The sequence below is a fragment of the Lepidochelys olivacea genome (assembly GCF_965140295.1).
Source record: "Lepidochelys olivacea isolate rLepOli2 genome assembly, chromosome: 5".
Lineage (NCBI taxonomy): Eukaryota > Metazoa > Chordata > Testudines > Cheloniidae > Lepidochelys > Lepidochelys olivacea.
Genome location: NC_140415.1, coordinates 41150778 through 41173196, shown reverse-complemented (window position 1 = coordinate 41173196; position 22419 = coordinate 41150778). Strand labels below are relative to the sequence as shown.

General features: G+C 42.9%; 1 long non-coding RNA gene across 1 annotated transcript in view; it reads left to right on the top strand.

Annotated features, from left to right (window-relative positions):
* Window positions 1–1298: 1298 nt before the first annotated feature.
* Window positions 1299–22419, top strand: part of LOC311521227 — a 60799-nt gene continuing 39678 nt past the window's right edge. The window contains exons 1-3 of the long non-coding RNA XR_014711827.1: window positions 1299–1659; window positions 18399–18521; window positions 22126–22217. This is a non-coding gene — a long non-coding RNA (uncharacterized lncRNA). The remainder of the gene's footprint in view (window positions 1660–18398; window positions 18522–22125; window positions 22218–22419) is intronic.

Below are 22419 nucleotides of genomic sequence, written 5' to 3'. Positions count from 1 at the left end.
AAGATTCCAAGGAAAATTAATGTACAGTCATTTATGAAGGAGTTGAAAATTTAGCCTACCACTTAAGTTGAAGATCTTGTGACTTGAGTTCAAAGAACCAGCAAGTGCGTTTTAAGTGAATGGTTTTAATTTTGTTGAACCTATAGGAATCTATCTATCATCTATTTATCTGTCTCCACATACACGTATCCAGTAGGCGGGCATGCGTTTGAAACAATGATACAATCACACGTGCGTTTGTGTAGGTGTGAGAGTGAGTGGGTTGATGGTTTTATGTACATCTCGTTTATATTTCAAATTTAAACCTGCTTAAATTTCATCTGAACGGTGCATTTTAGCCCCCCTCCCCGTTTTTTACTTGCACTGAATCTCCAAGACATTTCAGAAACATTTAAAAAAACTTGCTAAAGCTGGAAACTTTTATCGCAGCCAACCGATGGATGCTTCCCTTTCATCCCCCCCCCCCCCTTCAAAGAGAAGCGATAGCCCCAGCGTAGGTGGTCCTCCTGTCCCAACGCCTACACGCTTTGCACTAGGGATGGAAGGACAGAAGCCGAGGAAGTGTTTGCAGGAGGGAGCCATCTCTCAGGTCACTCGCCTGATCTGGCCAGCGGGTCGGGGTCGAGAGTGGAAGGGCTGGACCTGCCATCAGCGCAGCTTGCCCTAGTGTAATTCCATTCTCCGCTTCGCTAGAGCCCGGCTGCACGGAGACCCAGGTCTTAATTAAAGGGCCTCCCCCGTGCGCGCTGGGCCCCAGAGCAGGAGGCCGGCGGAGGCCGCCAGTGGCCAGCTGACAGAAAACACCCCTCATTAGCATTGGCTCACGAGCGCTGACTTGTTTTGCTTGTGACAGCTTAGGCATGACGTCAGCCAAAGGGACAGCAAGGGGCTCTAACGACTGGCCCAGACCAAGCCCTAGCCCAGAGGAACTGGTTTTAAAGGGAGAGTAGCACGTTTCAGCCCGGAATCTATTTCCCCTCCCTAGCCCCTCTTTTTGTAGTCACCAGGGTGCCTCACCTGCCCCTGGGAGGGGCCTTTCGCGTGGGGGAGGGGGTATATTTCCCCTGTCTCTCGGGTACTTACAGAGCAGCTCCAAGGCGCAGTAGCAAGGCGCGGATTGCAGCCCGCTGCTAAAACCATGAGTGTCTGTCATTGGCCCCTCATCTGCCGCCCCCGCAATCTCCACTTCAAAGAGAGGGGCCGCAGCTGGCGGAGGGGAAGGGAGCAGCCTCACCTCTCCCACTAATGGCAGGCTCAGCGCACTGGCGTAGGGCTGGAGCGGTTTCCTTTTCCTTCTGGGTCGGGAAACTTATTTCCAGGCTGATCACTGGAGTTGAAGCCCCAGCACCTCTCACTCGAGACTTACCCCGGTGGGATTCTGCTCTCTTGCACCCAGACTCCGGAGAGTCCCTGCAAGCAAAACTCTGTGCCTCGCTCGAAAACCTCCCCCAGGAGAACTAGTGAGAGAAATCCAGTTTAATGCAGATGCTGTGATTTGTCTATGAGATGGTAGCTACCAGCTTGACAGCGCTCTGGCCTCTTTAGCAGTCTGTCCACGCTAATTGACCATGGTAACTGGGTGCTCTAAAGGAGGATTAAAATGCTAAAAGAAAGGAGCACTCGTTCCTAGTAAAGCCTGTATTAGCACTACAGGGAGAGGTAATAATACTCACTCCAATATGTATGTTAAAGAAACTGGGTGTAACTGCTGTGGTAGATATATAATGTGGGGAGGGGGTTTCTAATGTAAGACCAGAGCACGTTAGTGTAGATTTTTCCACTGGTTTCACAAAAAGGTGAAAAAAATACTCTCAGCAATCCACTTTTGCTTATTCTATCCCTGTGAATTTTTTTTAACTTAAAGTGTGCATGTATAACTGCTCTCCCCCTCTTCCACATCATCAACAATGGTGACACTAATCCCAGGGCCGGGTTGGAAAAAGAGTTCTGAGAGTATTAACTACATTTAAAAACACATAGGCATAAAGTACTGACATTTTATTTCCAAGTTTCCAGGCTGTTCCTAAAAACTATCAACTTAATTTTCTTTTGCGTGGCAAAAAGTAGTGAACACACTAGAAATACAGAAAAGAGCAGATTAACCCCCCATCAATAAAATAAAAGAGGAGCAGGGGAAAGTCACATGTAGGTGAAGGAGACAAACAGTCATTTTGCTGAAAAAACTCAGTTGGTGGGATCTGTACCTGTGAAGTGAATAAATGCTGCTGGGGAATGTTAAAACTTGGATCACAGCAGGAAAACACAAAATCAGGGTTGGGTTTTGTTGTCAGCTGAGACAAGGGACTGTCATAGTCACTAAGCATGGAGCAAAGCAGAGTGCCTGTTTATGGAAAGGCTTCTAGAAAGATGGTATTATCTACACCGAGTCACTTTTGAACTTAGTATGATAATTCAGAGAAATCCAAGATCTCAAAGTCAGAGGCACAGGGCAAAACCAAGTTCTGAAAAGCTCCCCAGGGCATAATGCCAAAGAAATAATAGGGCCTAAAGAAGAAATAAGTAGCACCTTTATGCAGCAACAGGGCACTGGTATTGGGGGAGAAGATAAACCACCTGGAAATAAAACCCATATAATTTAGAGAAGTTTCCTTCCCACTCTAGAATAAAAAGATTCAGTGATGCAAGCTACTGTTTATAGAATCATGGAATTATAGGACTGGAAGGGACCTCTAGAGGTCATCTAGTACAGTCCCCTGCACTCATGGCAGGACTGAGTATTATCTAGACTATTCCTGACAAGTGTTTGTGTAACCTGCTCTTAAAAATCTCCAATGATGGAGATTCCACAACCTCCTTAGGCATAACAATGAAGGATGGAAACAAAATATATGGGAAAGGAGGGTTTTCACACACAAGCCCCTGACACAAGAACTCACTTGAAAACGTATCATGCTCCAGTGGGAGAGAAGGAGCTGTACAGTGTACAGCCAATCAGCAGGCCGATTGCAGTAGGAAGGGAGTGGAGAAATGATGGATACAGGAGAAAAAAAAAATCACAGTCCACAACGGGCCCCTCTTTGAGCGATATCACTTCCGTTATCCCTCACTTGCTTTGGCGGGGTGAGCAACAGGATACACAAGAGTATTCAGACCAAACAGCCTGATGCTGATGCCTTCAGATGTGTTGAATACTACCTCACTCTGAAAATAGTCCCACTGAAATCAGCAGGAGAACTCACAGAGTTCGGCACTACTCAGCACATGCAGGGACATCAGGATCTACCCTAAAGACTAATTAGCTGCCAGGCAGTATGCTCAGCCCTTAAATAAAAAACTCTAGAGAGAGCAAGTAGAAAAAAAGGCAGAAATCCCAAGGAGAATCTACCTTTCTGCTAAGCAACAACGGTTTGAGAGAATTTGAGGTGAAGACTATTGGTCTGACTTCTAATCAGCTCTCTTACCACATATGTATAGCAGCTGGTGGGGAACTTTCTTTTTCAGTATCTTGATGTTATACAATTAGAATTAATTTGAGTAAACCTTAAGAGACAATGTTGTGCAGACAAATGGGTCAGCTATGTGCTTTCACCAACTGATGTAATTTCCTGAATTATATTTAGCTTTATTAGAATTCAACTTCTGATCAACTGTCAGCCTTTGCCCTGCTGCAAGTGACGTTCTTTATAGGTGGTTTTGAAAAATGTCACTATGCAGAAAATGTTGCATAGAAGTGGTATATAATAAACATGAAGGCTGATATCCTGGCACCATTGAAGTCAATGGCAAAATTCCCATTCTCTTGCCTTGAGTTTATCATTTCTGATACAGAATAAATAGCCTGCTTTCGAGGATGGGACATCTTAGTGTGAAAACTACAGCACACAAACATCTTAATTTGATTTCCCAATACGATTAAAAAAAGGACTTTCTGTTTTCAAAAGAAGAATCAAATCAATATTTGTGCTTGGTTGCAGTATTAGATTTGCTTCACTAACAAGCAACTTCCTCACAGTTCAGAAAGCGTTATTTTCTTTTTAAGATGGTTGTTTAAGCCCAGGCAATGAATACAGAGACATTCTAAATGGAAAGCAAAAACTTTTAAGTCTGAAATTAGGCTGGAGGGAAGTGATCCTCAACAAATGTAGTCAATTACAAGTGATTCCCTATAGCAGCTATTGAGGCTGTAAGTTATTTTTCATTTTAATATGTTTCTTTGGGGTTCTGCAAAACTAAAGGAAAGATTGTAAAAAGTCAACAATGGCAGAAGGAATTTTTTGTACTGTGTGGGATCGATCCAATTTCCACTCAAGTTAATGAGAACCTTTCTACTGATTTCAATGGTGTTGAGCCAGGGCCTGAGACCTAGTCTACAGTAGAAAAGGCTTGCTGGCATAGCTATGCTGGCAAAACCCTCCTGGTGTAGAGGCAGGTTATACCAGCAAATGAGTGCTTTTGCCAGTATAGATTGCACCAGTTCTCCAAACAAAATGAGGGACAGCAGCAAAAGCACTTTTATGCTTGTGTAACTGCATCCACTGCACTATGGTTTTGGTCAGTACAAAAAGGTTATATTAAAAAAAGAATCTCAATCCTAACCAAGGTTACTATACTGGGAAAAGTTTCTAGCGTAGACCCGGCTGAGAAAGGAGTCCTAATAGTCAAGTTTCAAGCTTGAAAACTGAGTTTCAAAATGCTTCTCCAAACATTGCTCCAAGAAACATCCTGAAACTCACCTTTAGAACTGAGCTCACCAGGGAACCACTTTTCATAGGGAAGATGGTGACCGGGAGAGAGATTTTGCAGCCCCTTATGCTTGCTCAGAGAAACATTTTTAACAATTCAAGTGAACTTTTTAAAGCTTCAAATATGTCTGTGGGAAAATCCAAAATGGTTGTGCTGCTGCAGAGTGCTGGAATGGGCAAAAATCTTGTCATTATCCGGCTAGCAGCATGCTGTCTAAGTGAAAGTGTTATGTGTAAACCTTCTGTGCTCTGAACTGTCACTTTGGGACGGGCTTTTAGATTTGTATGTGGTGGAAGTGGCAAAAGCCAATGCAATTCCAAAGAAGCCAATTATTCCTACATCACAACTAATGTTGCCTAATTATAGGAGAGTTGGTAACAAAATGGTGGTATCCTAAATGCAGGAACAGAAGAGGGCTACCAAACATGACTGCAATGGATTGTCTTAGGTGCCCATTCCCAAATGTACACTCTCTGTGATTTCTTACTGTTAGTAACTGAAGAATTGGTCTTTCTACACCAAGAATGGTAAAGGGGTAATGGTCCATTAAATTAACACCTTTTCTCTATGGGCTATACTTTGAACATGTAGTTTAAACACTAATCAAAGTCAGTCACAGATGCAGAAAGAGGGCTGGACACTCACCCCTTTCCAGAGCCAATCTTTCAGGATGGTAAGGCTCCTGGCCATGTTTCCTACCCCCAGTTTGGTAGACCTAGAAATACCTTAACTTTCTCTAAAATACCTGAAAAGTTCCTAACCCTTTTTCTGGCAAAAATATTCTAGAGCATTAATTGCAAGACCTGAAAGTTTGTCACCGTTTTTCCCCCTACAATACCCAGAGCCTTTGGGATCAGGAAACCCAAACAGTTCCCTGTTTTGGGGAGGATCCTAGACCAGTCCATAGTTATGGGGTACAAGATTGCTCAGCTTGCTACAAATGGTACTTGGGCTGGTGCAACCTCCTTTCTAGCCAGCCACCTCCAGCTGAACTAATTTCCTGACTGAGCGGTCAGAGTTACCTCTGACCACAAGGAGAGGCTACCATGAGATGTATTGTGGCTTGCTGGGAGCAAGGGACTCCTCCCACATTCTATCGAGCTCTCACAACGACTTCATCTCTGGCTAGTTGGTAAATGATTTACAAACCCTCTGTGTAAAATGGGCAGAGTTCACCTACCTTACAAGGTGGTTGTGTGGAGTATCTTTAAACCTCTCTATGAAGTGCTCTATTCACCAGAACAAACACTAAATGCCCACGCAGATGGAGGCCTTGTGGCTTCCAACTCTCTTGCAAAACATTATTCATGCTGGTGGCTGCACACAGACCCCAGTGTGAGCAGCAGGAGGCTGCTGGTGAAAATTTCCAACCACTAAAATGTGACAAAGTTTGGGACAGATGCCCTAAATCATCTACTAGTTAATCCCCCTTCCACCCACCTGCTCAGTAGTCAAGCTGTCCCACTAAATACCAGTGTGAGGATTGCTAAAAGGAGCCGGTTACACATTCAGGGACTTGAGAATGAAAAATTGTTTCATAGATTCTGAACCTGCCTTATGGGGCTGTTTTTGGCAACTTAAATAGACTTGCTCGCACTATATATAACTTGTCTACACCCCTTTACATGTGGAGCTATCATGCAGGGATAATTATCACAGAGCTGCCTCTGTAATGGTGGAGCCTGGATGGAAGCCTAGCAGCAGCATCTAAACTAAGAGAAAGAAGCTGGGTATTAGAGACTTATTGAAGACAGCATGTGAAATCAGAGGGAAAATTTCACCCCAAACTAGCTGTGCAATACTGACATTCCTTAAAAAGAAAAAGGAAACTAACAAGATGCACAAACTGCACCTTCGGACATGAATGCATTGAGGACTCAGAACCATAATCACATGGCTTGTGGCCTCTGTCCTTCTGGTTAGTTAACAATGCACTTTTGAGTGTAAGGTAGGAGACTCCCAGGTTCAAAGTCTTGAACATTATAGGCATATGCCTAGTGCAGATACACCTTGAGGATCAAATTGTTTGGCATGTCTTGCTCTCAGACTAATGGATATTTCCATCTGAAGTGGGCGGTAAAATACCTTTATGTATGCAGTGATATACCCAAATTGGGCTAAAACCGCTCCCCAGAAATTTGGTTGGCTTTTATGAATAAAAGTAAAATGACTAGTGCCTTGTGATTTTTCTGTGGGTTTGGGTAATTATTTCTGTATTATTTTTCTTAGTACTCGTGTGTGATGCATTTTAGAAATCATTAATTCATGCTCCCTGTGAAGTATTGGTGATATGTACTCATCCCCATTTTATAGATGGGGAAACTGAGGCAGAGAAGTGACAATACTTGCCCAATACAAAAGATGTCAGTGGCAAAAGCAGGCTTAGAACTCAGGAGTCCCTGGATCTTGAGCCTGTGCTCAAACCATGTTTCTTTCACAGGCAATTCCATAGCCTTACTGTTTTCTCAATATAACAATATCTTTCACCAATACATGTCAATAATACAGGTAAATCGGTTCACAGTATTGCCACCTTGAAAACCATATTCAAATTGGCTAAAGATGGTGTGTGAGAGGTGATTGGAGAGTTGAGAGAGGGCTACTAGCTTAAGCACTTAGCTAAGAAAGGAAAGGTTAGCACTTTGATTTGGCAAATGCTAACCCTATGAAATCATTTCTTAACCTCTCATAATTTAGAATAGTTTTGTTAATAGTATTGTATAAGTGACATACTATGGTACATTCAAATGCATCAAGTTACCTATTGCAGGATGTAGTTTTCATTCAAAATTGAAGACAATGGAACGTCTTCTGTAAGGATTGCTAGATCTGGTCAGTAAAAAGCTAAACAACTTCAACCAAAGTTTAAATTAACATGAACACTATAGGCAATTTACTGTCCAATTACATTACCATTGTTTTGTTGGATTATAGATGCTTGTACAAGCAAACAGTATTCCTGAGCAATGTACTCTACCTTAGATGTGTTGGACTTTTTTTGAAGTGGCTGAAAGTGTGTATGGGGGTGGGGGGGATGTGAGAACCTGGATTTATGCAGGAAATAGCCCAGCTTGATTGTCATGCACATTGTGTAAAGAGTTGTCACTTTGGATGGGCTATCACCAGCAGGAGAGTGAATTTGTGTGGGGGGGTGGAGGGTGAGAAAACCTGGATTTGTGCTGGAAATCACTTTAGATAAGCTATTACCAGCAGGACAGTGGGGTGGGAATAGGTATTGTTTCATATTCTCTGTGTATATATAAAGCCTGCTGCAGTTTCCACGATATGCATCTGAGGAAGTGAGCTGTAGCTCACGAAAGCTTATGCTCTTAATAAATTGGTTAGTCTCTAAGGTGCCACAAGTCCTCCTTTTCTTTTTGCGAATACAGACTAACACGGCTGCTACTCTGAAACAATGTATTATCTGTATCATAAAAGTTAGTATCTACACGATCATGCACATTTGCTTAGTGAAAGAGCTTGTCATTTGATCTGGTCAATTCATTCAAAACTTGGTGTAACTTCGTTCACGCTACATGTAGGGTGACCAGACAGCAAGTGTGAAAAATTGGGACGGGGGTGGTGGGTAGTAGGAGCCTATACAAGAAAAAGGCCCAAATATTGGGACTGTCCCTATAAAATCAGGACATCTGGTCAACCTATCTACACTGTTCCTCCTTGTGGCCTGTAGGCTCCCAGTGGTTGGGGGCTGCCCCTCACAAGTCTTGTGTGGTGGTGCCTTAGCCCTGCAACTTCCCAGGCCTTCTAAATCCTGGTGAGGGAGGACCTGAGTGACATTTTTCAGGATGTTGACTCCCCTAGCTCTGGTCCCAGGGGATCTCTTTCTGGATGTTGCTGCAGTTGTCCTAGCTGCCATATAGTTCTCCATTAACTGGATAGCTTCAGCCATTGTCTCAGGCTGGTGGCATAATACCCAATCCCTTCCCCTAGTGGGGAATATCTGAGTAAATTGTTCAAGCAGAATTGTTTCTGCTACTTGAATTCCTGTCCTTGCCATAGGTCTGAGCCATCACCAAACACCAGTCTCAGTGTTTCTGTGCCATCATGTGGGAACAGGTACCTGGAGGAAATCGTTCATCCCCAAATCACTGGCAGAACGTGTCCTCTGAGATGTCCAACAAATCCAAAATGGCTGCCTTCACCATGCATAATCCCGTGCTGTTGTTGGGTCTTACCCATGATAGGTAGCTTCCACCATCCATTAAGATGAGGCCAGACTGCCTATTGGTACATTGCCCACTTTACTGCTGCTGCCACCTGATCAAATGTGTCAAGACAGGCCTCTGGACCATCTTCAAGTCCCACCTTTGTCAGCCTGATGGGTACTGGGGACCTGCTGGGTACATGCCAGATGGCACAGTTGTTGCAGGAAGCTGCAATGTGGTCATGAGCAGCTGTACCAGCTGTTGTTTTTGCTGTGGCTGCTGAGTAGCTAAATCTCAGATCAGCGGCTGCTGCTGGGTGGCCATCTCTGCAAGAGTTGCTGGTATCAGGAGTCAATCTGTTCTGCCATCTATTTCAATAGTTGTTCCATGTTCATGCTACTGGGGAGGTTTAAGTCCTGACTTGCTCCCTTCCACAGGGACTAGATCCATGCCTACAAATTTGCAAGTTGCCTAGGTGGTGCCCTCTTAGTGTCCCATCAGGGCAAGACTCACCCAGCTGTGAGTCCTCCAGGATTGGGTGCCACCCCTCATGGGTCCAGTGTCATGGTGCCTTAGCCCTCTGGCTGTAGCACACTTGAATCCCACCCTTTCCAGGGTATGAGAGTCCAAAATAAAAGGAAAACAGTGAACTCAAAATCAGGGTTGTCCAAAGATTCATCAGCAGAACCTTGCTCTTCGATTCAGGCCTTGTCTCCATGTGGCCAAGACTTCTTTTCAGTTTTCCTCGGCCCAGTTGTCTATCCCCCAGGAGGTTCATGCAGAGCAAGCTGCCTCAGACTTTTGGCTGGAAGCAGGCTTCCCTTGTTGACGAAGAAGCGGAGCTCTGCTTTCTTGCATGGTCAGTCCTTAACTGAGCTGGGCCTCTTCTTCCTAAGTCATTTCTGCACTCTTGAGATCTACTGCTGATGTATCAGAGGGGGGCAATTGTGTCCACAGGCCCTCATTAACCCCCTCTCTGCCAGTATGGGGCCTATCTGACCCATCAAAGCTTGTTTTTCTGCATTTATAGCTCAAAGAATGTTTATCCTTCCATGGGATTACTCAAGCGAAGGTTGCAGGACTGAACCCTATATTTGTATGGTTAACCTGGGATCGCCAAAGAAGCCCAAATGAGGCAGAGGTTCTAATCTCATTGTGTAACTCTCTTAGGACCTTTTGAAAATCCCAAACTTTGTTTTTTTTTTCTGTATTTCAATTCTAAGACCATTAAAAAAACAAAAACCAATGACAAATTAGGATCTGGGAGATTTTGACAAAGTCCTAATCCTGCAAGTATGCTTTACCCAGCTCCCACTGAAGCCAACAGGAATTTGGAGCGGAAGCACTTTCAGGATTAGACCCCTTAGAAGAAATGAGATGTGTTGCAAATGGGCAGAGAATTAGTTATGTGCATTAAATGTCTATGGCTTTCAGCCTTTAAATTGTTTTAAGCTGAGGCCCAACCCTGCAGGTCCCTCAGTGTGGCGCTGTCATGCTGAGTTCCTGTGTGGGTAAGAGCCATTTACAAATACAGAGTATTTACATGTTTCAACATATAAGTGTAACATTATCAACACAAACATTTATACAAATTAGGGGTAGGTTTTGCTTAGCCTTAATGTGGGAGAATGGGCGGGGGGGGAGGGGCAGGAGCCTTCCTTTTTCTTGCCCTCTTTCACAAGGGCTTGGGTCAAGTTCAGGCCCTGCAAGTGCTCCCAGGAATATCAGACACTCACAAAGTGTGTAATTAATTTGCAGTGGCCATGACCCAGGCATCCAGCTATAGTGCAGAAGGCAGAATCCCTCCATGTACCAGGGAGCTCCAAAAGGGGCCTGCCTTCTAAGGCACACTATCTCCTGGAGTTTCCTGGGGACCATGAGTTTCTGCACTGCCTCTTACTCAGTGCTTTGCCTCAATGGGCAGGATGGAGCACTTAGAAAAAAAATTGAGAAAAGGGCACCATTCTCACTTAAAAGGAAAAGTCTTACAGAGATGACATGTCTAGTCATGTATGTAAAGAAAGTGTGTGAGAGGTAGCACCTGTCAATCATATACAAGGCAACAACCAATCTAACCTACAAATGCTAAAAAGTGAAGAAAATCTGAGTCTAAAAAGGTGTGATTCTTAATGGCTCAAGTGCAGTGCACTGCATCAGTAACAGTGACCACAATAATACACACTGGCATGGAACAGCTCCAAGTTTAATAAAGATTCACTTAAATACGTATTGCTTTTGCACGGACATAAGAGATTTGGAGCAAGTCTGTGACAGGAAATTCAATTTGAAGTTGTAGCCTCATTTCTTTTTTTTCCAAAGACACTGGCCATAATCATTATTTTCATCTCACAAGCAGCTACTTTGCGTCAGTCGATTACTAAGAGTATTGGTAATATAAGCTGCCAATGTAAAGAACTGGTGGGTGGCGCAGACAAGTGATTACATAGTAGATCTGAACAGCAGCAACCAGAGAAAAAGAACTTTTGTGGCATCATAATACAGCACATATGCATCCTACTACTTTGTTTAGATACTGAAAGCCTTAATCATGATACATTACTCCAACTTTCATTTTCCAAACTGGAGAGAATATTTTCACTTTCAGTAGCTATACTTTGTTAATAATAAGAGTTAATGAAATATATTCCAGAGAGAGAAAATATCATATTTCATCCAGAGGATTTACTTCAGACTCCAGTAAATAAAGAAACAAAAAGGAATGAAGTAATTTCACTCAGAACATAAAGAACTCTTCTTGCACTACATTAACAAGAAAGAATTTGATGATCAGAGCTCAGTTTATGAAAAGCTTACTTTTCACTGAGCAGTTGGAATTCTCCTTTTCCTTCCTTGGCAGATAAATATTTGTTTTGTATGTAAAAGGTAACAGCAGTAATACAGTAGTATTTGTCTTCATGAACTTACTAGAAACCACCTATTACTATGTGGGTGTAGTGATATTTTTCTGTCATTTGTCCAGGAAATAGCTTTGTTTATTACAAGAGCAGGTTATGGCAGATTGCAAACCATTCCACATATGGCAGCTGTGAGGGAAGCCTTTTTCAACTGGTATAAAAGGTATGTATGTGGGTGTGTTTTTTTCTTTTGTAGATTTGTGAGATTTTAACATTTCAGTCTTAGCGCACAGTTTATACTGTTGTCAATTTCCACATGACATCCACTTCTGTGTTGTGGTAATAGTAGCCCTAGTTACTTGTTGAAAATATGTCTCAAAAGCAAGCTATTGTAATTATTATTCTGGAGGGTTGTCAGTTTTGGCATGGAATCCATATCTTCTTATGAATAGAAACAGTAGTAATAGTGAAAAAAGATATGACAGCAAAATTATATGGTGGCTCCATACTGAAAATGTGTTGGTCCCTTGCCGGATGTCGTATCAGATCTGTTTGAGGGTGTTTGAACATATCTGCCTCTACTGACTGACATTCCAACAGGATGTAACCAAACCCTAGTCCTATTGCAGCCAAGAGAGAGAATGTTAATTCAAGTGGTCTGTGTTTTGACGCTAAATCCCCTGGGTTCTATCCCACATACCATACATGGACAATACAGCAGATCAGCATTAGCCAGATATGTAATCCTGCTCCTGTGGACGTCATTGGCAAAATGCTTATTGAGTTCAACGACAGCAGGCTGTCACTTTCCTGTAAAGCTGATTTTTCAGGCATTGTGACAAATGCCGTACTGAAGGCCATTCTGATTGGAACACTGTCTGGGTGATGATGGTTTAAACTTTTGACTGGGAAAGGCTAAATTCTACTATAATAGAGACAAGCCAATGTGTGAGAGAGATGGGGGAACAAAAAAATAAAACCTGTTCTCCTCCCCCACTCTCTTTCTCTTCTAGGTCTTTCTCCCCTTGTCCAGTGGAAAAAAGGGGGAGGGGTAAAAGAGGAAAAGGGAACGCTGCCCCCAAAAGTGAAACTTGAAAACAAAAATTTTATTCTGTTTTTGAATCCTGAAACAAAAACAAAAATTTCAAATTGAATTAGAACAAAAAATTTCCACTTAATTTGACTTTTTTGTTGGAAAAAACCCGCAAAAGTTGTAGAAACACAGTTTTGATTTTCCAACCAATTCTAATTGCCGTGGTGCTCCAGAGTGTTGCTAGCCTCATTCCTGTCAAATGTACTTGGCTGTGCTGAGGGGTTGAGATTAGAAACTAGTATAGAAGACAGCCAGAAGGGGTGAGGAATTAGGCCACAAGGCAATTACAATGGAAAGCAACAGCTAATTTAAAGCTCAAGTGGAAACCTAAAGGATCGGTGTAAATGGCTTTGCTCCTCATGCTCAGCAATCCACCAAAACTAACTAATAAACCATGTCAGATTACTAGTCTATGAGATTCTCCTTCTCTTTCCACTGCCCTTGGAACCAAAAGCATGAGCCATAGTAAACACACTATTTTTAGTCCATTTATTGCCAACAATGGCAATAGCAGGCCACATAGAATTTTTTTTTTTAAAATGAAAGGGGCAAATTAAAAAGGAGCCATGTTCCTGCCGTACTTAGATTACTTGCAGCAAGGGCAGTTGCAGGGCAATATCACCACTTACAAAATCCCCCAAAACATGAGCCTTGATTTAGCATCCTGCCTTTACCCACTGGGCAAAGTTGCAGTCTGTGGAGGAAGGAAGGGAATAGGGCCCATGCACTGTGTGCAGTACTAGCAATTAGATAAAGTTATTAGGCTTGCATTAAGCACCAAACATGCAGCATTTTTCTGTTCAGGTAGGAGCCAGATTAGCTTCAGTGTTTTAATTTTTGGCTTTTGACAGTCTCCTTCATCCACCCAGTATTGTAATATGTTAAAAGGTGGATTTTTCAAAAAGAAGATATTACAATAGCTACCACCATGTGCATTAGCACTGTACTATAATATAGCTAGAGATGATACAGCCAGCAAATATCCGCTCCTCATTGGAACAAGTATTTGTATACAGGTCTCTCTGGTTATCAGGCTGGGAACAGGGCTCAGTGAAACACTGGGGAAAAAAAAATTAGAAATCCCTTCCCTTGAGAAGAAAGTTTTCCCAGCTACTGTTTACTGGCTAATGTTAGCACCAGAAAAACGAAAAAACTATTCATTAGAATGGCTCTTACTAGGTCTCTCGCAGTTACTAGAATATTATTAATACAAAATTTCCAGCCCAATTTTTCAGATGGCAGAGATTCAGATAGCTTAATTAAGCTTTGGATAATATCCAAACTTTTGAATGTTCCTCTGAAGTGAGCCAGGACTCTGCAGCTACTGAGCTTCACCTGTCTCTAACTGTTACATCATCCTGTGATCTCAGAGTTCAGATACTGTTTTTACAGATACTGCTGGGCCATTTCTAGAAGCACTATGTTTTGAGGGGGATATTGTAATGAATGGTGGTAACCAGTAGATATAATGGACTAGAGAACCATTTAACTCTAAGTGATTGGTTCAGATCTGGTCTATTTAATTCGTGATCAGAAGTTTGGTGGTCCATGTGAAATGATTTGGTGGTCTCAGTTTAGCTGCTAGCAGACAAGTGTCTACATACATAACCTACCGTCATGCACTGTTCACCAGCTGTAGTTATTACTATGGATGAAAGCCGACCACACTAATGAGCAGACAGACAGTAAAACCACATAAAATCAAATACGCTCAATATAGCGATGGCTAGACTGGGTGGCTATCTCATAAAGGTTGTCAGACCTGGTGGGCGTAATGAATGTACTATACTGGCCAGTGCTGGAACACTAGGTTATTAGTATCTGTTGCTATAAATCTAAATGGTATGAGTTAGAGCACCAGTCCTAATAAAATCCTGAAGAAGGGCCAACTAAGAGGAACAACTTCCATTGATTATATTGGCCAGAGCACAAGACTCATCCACCTATATTTTAATTATCTGTTGTCTAGTAACTAGCAGGACATTGTTAGAATTATCACTATTATCATTATTGTGCCCGGATTAATATTGATGCATTCATGGCAGCATGTTTTAGAAGTTTAACATTAGTTTAAAATTTTAGTTCCCTTAAATTAAATCTGAAAGCTGGTTAATAATGTGTCATATTTCTACTCTGGGGATTTGTAATGCCATATAATTGAGAACTATTTGTGACTTATAAAAAGGGGATTTGTGAAAGCCAGGTAGCAGCTGGCTACAGGAACTTTTAGTCACATCCACACTCTGTTTAGGAGGCTGCAGTTTTGCAAACAGTTCTGCAAACAAAATTCCAAGGAGGGGACAGTTAAAGGGACTGGCCTCCAGTCATTAAGTTGGCCAGAGCACAGGACTCACTAAGCTGTGTTTTATTTCTTGCAAGCTTTGCAGGATGATGTTCAGAACAGGGTGTTCCATCTGTACATAGACAGCGAGAGTGATGGTAGCTGGGGACCCAGATGAGTTATTGGAGCAGTTACATGCTTCCGTACTTTCACTGTAGACTCAGAGGATAATTCTGGCTGTGTTGCAAAAATTATTGTTTTACTGGGTAGAGCCAGTTGAATGATTAATCGTGAAAACATTACCATACTGAAAATTTTAGCTCTTTTTTCTATTCACAAGCTATTCATCAAGTTACTTGAAATTTACAAATTTAGTGCAAAGGAATCCTAGTGTAAACATAAACATAAGTGTTTGCTGAATATGGGCAAAAGTTTTATCCTATTGGGTGCTCACAAATATCAGCATTGACTCTCGGCTATTCCCTCTTTGTGACGTGTGACTGATCACGCAAGATACATTATATTACTTCTGCTCCCAGATTAGATGAGACGCTTTTCAAATAGCAAAATAAATTGTCCATAGCAAATAAATACCAAGTAACAGTGAAAAACACTTACTTAGTTCTGAATACTCTCCTTGCTCACATGCAATATTGATGTTTGTATGTAGAACCATCATTTCCCAAACAGTCATGCAAAGGTCCTCATTGATACAGATGTTCACAAATAGCTAATTAAAAAGAGCACATGGCTGCAATGAACAGGCATTTGGAATTCATATGGATGTCTGCAAACTCTGTTTTGTTCCCCCCCCCACTGTATTTGACCAGCTCTAGTTCTGTGTTTATGAGGACTGGGATTATGAGTTATTTTAAATATTGTGACAAAACTCTGTCCTTGCCTCCGTGGGTCCTGCGTTTCCTGGCGGATTTCGCTAGCCTCAGAGGCTCACTGTGACCCTCCACATAACCCTGCTCTCTCTAGAGACAAGGGTCACAGTCTACCGAGCCATTTTCATCATAAGCCAGAGAGGGAGGTGAGGAGAAATTATCCTTCTTTGCATAGTCTCTGTTGTCTCCCAGTCTCAGTGATTAATCAGGGGGCAAAAGTGTGTGTGTGTGTGGGGGGGGGGGGCCTGGGCCCACCCTCTACTCCAGGCTCCAGCCCAGGGACCCTAATAGTATCAGCTATGGTAGCTGACCTATTAGAAACATGACATGTACAATTCCCTGGGCTACTTCCCCCCACAGCAGCCCTCACTTCCTCAAGCTCCACTTCACCCTTACCTCAGGGCCTCTTTCCTTATGCCTAATATTGTGCATACTACTCAGCCTCTCCACCAGCACAACATCCTCCCACAGCTCCTGACATACACACCCACCTGACTAACTGGGAGGCTTTTAACTCGTTTCAGCCAGCCCCTGATTGCCTTCAGGTGTCCCAATCAACCCAGCATTCTCCCTGCCTTCTGGAAAGTTCTGAATTGGCCCCAGGTATCTTAATTGACCTGGAGCAGCTGCCATTTCACTTATCCTGGTACCAGGGATTTGTTTAGCCTGGAACTTATATATCTATCTCCCACTACTTTTCCTTAGCCATCTGGCCTTGCCCCGTCACATTACGTTCACTATACATATTAGATATATGCTTAAAATGAATTAAGACTGTCCATGGAAAAACAGCCAGGAAGAGGAAAGTGAAAGAGCTATCAAGATGGCAGCATGAGCTCTGCTGATGACACAGATATAAACTTGTACAAAAATCCATGGCACATTTGCTTTCTATGAACACTCTCACAAATAAAATCTCAATTTGTCAAGTATTAATAAAAGAGTGAATGAAGAGAGCCATGACTCTTGGTCAAGTGAATTAGCAGGTTTTATGCACAGGAAAATATTTTGTATGTCTATTTGCCCAGTGTAACACCGATATCTTTTCTGTTACATTCACTGTTATCGCTCACTGTTTCAATGAATGATTGAGCAGGGGTTTGTTTACAGCATTTCAGTCTACAAAAATAAATTGGAAGATGATACCCTAGGTACAGGTACTGAGTAAACTAAGCAAATTTTTCTTAATCATCTGCATCTTTACTATCTCCACCTCACACTACCAACAACCATACCTGGCATCCTTGTTGGCAGTCTTAACAGAGACACCACAAACTGAATGGCCATGGAGACAAAGTTACCCTTCTGCGCCTGTGGGTGGTCTGCCCAGGTCAGGGAAGTGAGCTAGTGCCAGGAACTTGCAGTGTTTCTCTGCAGTACTATTGCACATGAGCAGTGTGTGAACCTCCCGTTCGGGGAGGCTAACCCCTGGCCCCATGCCTTCTGCCCAAGGCCCCCCTTCCCTCTTCAGCCCCCACCCTGCCGGAGCCCCAAGTCCCCACCACAGCTGGAGAAGCCCCGCCTCAGTTGCCCCGAGTCCAGCCGACTCACCCTGCACAGTGACCTGCCCATCCCAGTCACCCTGAGTACCGGCCCACCAGCCCACCCACCCTAGCCTGCTTCAGAGGAGAGGCTGAGCAAGGGCAGGAGGAGGAGCAGGATGGGAAGGGCCACAGGGAAGAGCGGGATGTGGGAGCGGGGCTTCGGGGCAGAGTGTGGGCGGTGCCACACCTGGGGCGGAATGTGGGAGGCTGGTTGGAAAGGCTTAGCCTCCCTGGCCTATGATACCCACCACCCACGCTATTGTGGTGGTTAGATGATGTCAATCTTCAGGAATGGGCATTTCACCAGAATTAAATTTATTAAAACACCCCCTATCCTGCTCTATCCATAGATTTCTGAATCCTCCCCCCCCAGCACCATATTCAGATGAACATGGCTTTTCCTGAAGAAATTCAGCTTGTTTCTGTCATAATCACTTATTGACACAATGCAATAATTTCTTCTCTATAAAAGAGCAAGGAATGAGAATCTATGGAACTAATGGCAGGGTCGAGTCTAATCTAGCAGTAGAGCCATTCTCAAATGAGAGACAAGAGATCAACATCAGTAGAAGAACGATGAGGCTCAGTTACTGAGCCTGCTCAAGTATTGTTTTATTGGAGGAGGGTTGTGCACTGTGTTAAGGCTGACTGGCTAATTTAAATACAATAATCTATAAAATCAGCAACAAAAAAGGAGAAAAAAACTTCAAGTACAGTGCACAGCCCTGTGCCAAGGCAGTACATTTAATACACCAGCTGCAGTGGGTATCAAACAGCTGGTTCTAAACTTCCTATTGGTTATGAGTAAAAGATTATTTAAAAGTTGTTCAACACAATTAACCTTTTCCCTCCCTTCCATTTTTAGGAAAACCCTATGCTAGAACAACATCATACTGGCTAGGTACATGTGACCGTATCTTCCTCCACTGGCTGAACCAGAGAAGCCTGCGACTATAACCAGCTAGAGGCTATACCTCTAGCTAGAGAGGTAGGTGTGTGTGCTTTCGGTGCTCAAGGTGACATGTGTGGGGCATGGGTCACTTGCAGGTTTAAACTAGTGTAAATGGAGGATTCTCTGGAACTTGAAGTCTTTGACTCATGATTTGAGGACTTCAGTAACTCAGCCAGAGTTTAGGGGTTTATTACTGGAGTGGGTGGGTGAGGTTCTGTGGCCTGCAACATGCAGGAGGTCAAACTAGATCAGCGGTCCCCAAACTTTTGAGGAATGCGCCTCCCACCCCCAAAGCTGGAGCTGGGCATGGGGTCACAGCTCCTGGGGAGGGATACATGGATGGAGTACAGGGGCCTCAGCTGGAGGGGTCTGGGGCCAGGGACTGAGGCTGGGGGTGGGAGCGGAGCAGCAGCAGGGCTGCGGTGGGAGCCAGTAGCTGGGCCCACAGTCAGGTGCAGCTCCATTCCCAACCTTGTCCCCAGGCTGGGAATGGAGCCATAGCTAGTGGCCAAAGCTGGGGGCTGGTGTAGGGCCAAGAGCAGAGCCATGCCAAGGCAGGGGATAGGGCCAGGCATGGGGTCGGAAGCCGGGGACGTGGCTGGGGGCAGGACTGGAGCAAAGCTGCAGGCGGGGAGGGGCTGGGTAGTGCTCCTTCCCTTCCCCTGTGGGGGCTGGCCTGGGCCCCGCTGCACCTCCCAAACATTCCTCCATGTCCCCCTTTGGCGACCTCTGGACTAGATGATCATGATGGTCCCTTCTGGCCTTAAAGTCTATGAGTCTATGCTCTATCCCACCTAATGACCTGTTGTGGGTTAATTGTACTTGATATTGTCAGTCATAGTGAGATGTACAAACTGGATTTCATCATCATGACTTGACAGCTTCACAAAAGCACCATAAATTGAAAAACAAATTAAAAAATGGGAATTTTCTTTTGTTGTGCTTGAAGTAGTTTGTTTTTTTAAAATGAAAAAATGAAATGTGATTGGCTATTACCATGAGAAATTTGGCTTGTCTTTTTTTTCCTCTCTTTTTTTTTGGTAGACAATTAGCTGGTTAGATTGCTGCTCTGAGCTCCATATTCGTCTGCTTGCAGCAAACCAATGTTGTTAATGGGCATTTCAATCCTAGCATAGTGCTTAGTCCTGGCATTTACACTCTTTGAGCCTTGATTCAGCCAACAACCTATCAAGTTTTTGCACTTGCTGCGGAAGTTTAAAAAATAAGATTGGCTTGCATGGCTTTTTGCAGGCTTGTGTGATCCAGACAAGGGACAGATTTTCCTCTCTAGTTTTTGTACTAGTAATTTTTCAGGGAAGATGCTGAACACAACACACTGAACAAATGAACACACCATGTTAGGAGGATCTGCCCAAACTTTGAAATTTAAAGGGACATCACTTAATATTTTTAAAATGTTTTCCTGGCAGTATTTTGTCCCTGTCTCCTGCAATAGTTTCCTTTCTATATAAGAATAAACTTCATCTACTCACCTCATCCCTATTCCCTTTCCTGCTGTCTGAATCTGTGCCCATTTCCCATTGATCTCCTTCTGGCCAAGAGGCCAGGCAAGCATCCAACTCATACTGTGATACATATCATTGCAAAAGCAATCAGTGCCTCTTTTCCCAACTGGAATCCAAGAGTATAGCTTCTCAGAGTCCCAAGTCTCATCCCAATCATGCATTCTGTGCACAGCCAAAATACCCACTGAACTCAATGAGAGCTCTGTATGTGCAAGGAAGGCTGGATCGTGCCATAAATATGCATACCCCCATCTGCCAGTCTGGTAAGCAGAAGTCTAAGCTCCATCAAGATTGCAGATATCTCCCTTAATTTACAATATGTGAGGCTGCAGAGGTAGGAGGTCATATTTTTACCTCTGTCTATTGTGTTTCTTTTTAACAAGTTCCAGCTTTTTAAGAAGGAAGTTCTTAAAATGTTTCCCTCTGAATCTGTACAAATATTTAACTTGTTGAAACATTGTTGTTTAAGCAGCTATGATGCTATGACAACATCTACTGTATTAGCCTTCTGGCAAAGCAGGGATAAAATGTAATTGCAAAGTACAACTAGATAGGAGCAAGTCTTACAATAGGAGTCAAATGCAGGTTGCCCTTGTAAGCGTCTTTGATAAGTTTGATATGCATGTAATTATATGACCATGACTGACACTTCAAATTACATCAGAATCTTGAACACCCACTCATTGTTTTGTATCTTTATATCCATTGAGAAGAGATCTTGACAAACTGCAAACTGTGCAAAAGTCACACAAGGGTTATGAACATAAAAACATGTTACCCAACACAAGCTTCTGATCTCTCCCATTTACAAGACTGAATGACTTCAAGGGAGGAAAGAGTCAGCCAAAAGGGGAAGAAACCAAACAGACATTCCAACACTCTAACATACCGTAGAAATCAGTACAATGCTTTATGAAAATTTGGGACAATTTATGGTTAAAAAAGCCACAATTCCTAAAGGATTAAAGGCACTGATAATTTATGTACACTAGCTTCTGTGCTAAGATTTTAAAAAATTGAAGCACAATGAACATTTCTATATGACCTTTCTTTAAAAAAATCTTGTTCTTAGCAATATACAGTACAGCACATTGCAGATTTAGCATAGACAAGACTATTTTATTGATGCTAAATAAAGTGCAGCTCAGAAGACCAGGGCTAGCTAAGCTGTCAATTCAAGTCCTTCTGCATAAATTAAAGTTATGCATGAAAGAAAAACCTGAAGCCAATTAGGAAAAAATGATAAAATATTTGTAAGTGTGATGAGTATAGATGCAAGAATATTAGACTAACACCACGTTCACACAAAGTGATCCCAACGAAACATGAATTTTTTTTTTTGGCATTTGGAAAAGAGCTAACTTGGTCTAATTTTCATGCATGTATGCATTTCTCAAATCCAGGCAGAGTTCTGATCTGGATGTGAATTCTCAGATCCAACCTGATTCTGCTGCTCCCAGGGAAGTCAGTGGAAAGGCATGGCATTAATTCAGTGAGCCCATAAGCTGCATATAAATGACAAAAAGGTGATGTCATTTGCTAGAATTCAGGGTGGAGATGGTGTCAGTATATATATATATCTATATATATATATATATATGGTGTCAGCAGACAGACAGACATTCTTACCTACAACCCACTGGAGACAGAGCCACAAATTCAGATACCTCCCCCTAGCTATCAGCATCATCTTTTTGCTGCTTAAGAAGCTGTGATGATGCCCTGCATGAAGGGACTGGTTCCAGGAATCTCTCCTAGCACTTATCCAGCATGCTGCAAAGGCAGCTCAGGGAACTCTGTAGTTAATGCCAGTGAAGAAGACATGTCTCCCAAGTGACACCTTTCTGGTTCATCTTTCTGGGCCTCTCCATTTATCTCTATGCTGGTCTCTCTCAGGATTTCCTCAAGCTCTAAATTAGGTCAAATTCCATTTGGAGTTGACTGAGCATTTATGTGATACCATGGGGTATATGGAATTAGGTTCCTTTCCTTCACTATTAAATTCTTTGACCGTTCCATGTTTTCACTGGTGAAATCAAAACCCTGGAACAAATCCTGAGATTTAGGCAGTAGTGCACAAGGATGTACTATCTAACATTTACCATTTTTTCCAGGTAAATCTAGGTGTGACCCACAGACCTCTTGGGGCCAATCGGTAGACGGGACAGTGGATGCACACAGCTTTATAAGGACCCTCCTCAGTCAGGTATATGCATAATAATTCACCAAAGGGTGGCATGTGAGGTCTCCACTGAGAGCCCATTGGTCATCAATCATTTGGAAAAGTATGTATGGATAATATTTAAGGAGTTATGTCTCTATACTGGAAATTATGCTCTCAAAGCCTTGGAGTGAAGACAGGTAAACAGGGGGTGATATGCCTCAGACTGGTTCCTTCCAGACAGGCA